Source organism: Cynara cardunculus (genome assembly GCF_001531365.2).
Source record: "Cynara cardunculus var. scolymus isolate 2C chromosome LG 13, CcrdV1, whole genome shotgun sequence".
NCBI classification, from domain to species: domain Eukaryota; kingdom Viridiplantae; phylum Streptophyta; class Magnoliopsida; order Asterales; family Asteraceae; genus Cynara; species Cynara cardunculus.
In genome coordinates, this window is record NC_037540.1 from 20826027 (window position 1) to 20827052 (window position 1026).

Genomic DNA, 1026 nt, shown 5'->3' on the forward strand with positions numbered 1-1026 from the left:
GCAAAGTTAACACAAAAACTTTGGTTAACATTTGATCTTACCTCTCTCTCTCTCTCTATATATATATATATATATATATATATATTGACACACCCCGCTAAAGCGGAAACACGAGATGTAACAGGCAAGCGAGTCACATCAACAATTAATAAATAACACCTTTTAAACTTTTTCAAAATAAAAGAGTTTAATGACATAACCAAATTTTAACAAATACTTCATTTACAAAAGCTTCCAATGCGAACTTAATCAGTTTTTCCACAAGTATGCTCCCAAAAAACTTCATTTCTTACTTGTTACCTGAAAAACATGGAACATAAAACGAGTCAACTACAAAGAGTTGGTGAGCTCACGGGTTTTCATATGCATAAAACACTTTAATGCATAAACCAAATATTTGCAAACTTATGCGAATCTTTTGCACTAAATAAATGTAAATATTCCACGATGTAAAAACTTGAGACGCTACTGAGCCTTACCTGACCAMCTTGCCCCATTATTTTACGAACGACCAAAAGTAGCCCGTACACTTACTTAGGTCCACAGTTCGTAGATGTACTAATTCAGCGGTAGTCCAAATTCCACATGATTAGACAAGAAAACATAGGTAATGTGTACCCCTTTCTGGGTGGGACTGTCAACACAATAGCGGCTATCCACAATACCACGGCCCGGGGATGTACCCGAGTTAACAAGTAGCGTTTATGGACAGAGACTTTATTTGGAAAATATACTCCCAAGCACATCAATTTAGCATTTATTTCAAGTACAATAACAGTCAATATTTCATGACATAATAAACTTGACTAAGCAGTTCCTTAGTCCAATGGTTACAAACAAAACTTGACTAAGCAGTTCCTTAGTCCAATGGTTTCAAACAAAGCTTGACTAAGCAGTTCCTTAGTCCAATGGTTTCAAACAAAACTTGACTAAACAGTTCCTTAGTCCAATGGTTTCAAACAAAACTTGACTAAGCAGTTCCTTAGTCCAATGGTTTCAAACAAAACTTGACTAAGCAGTTCCTTA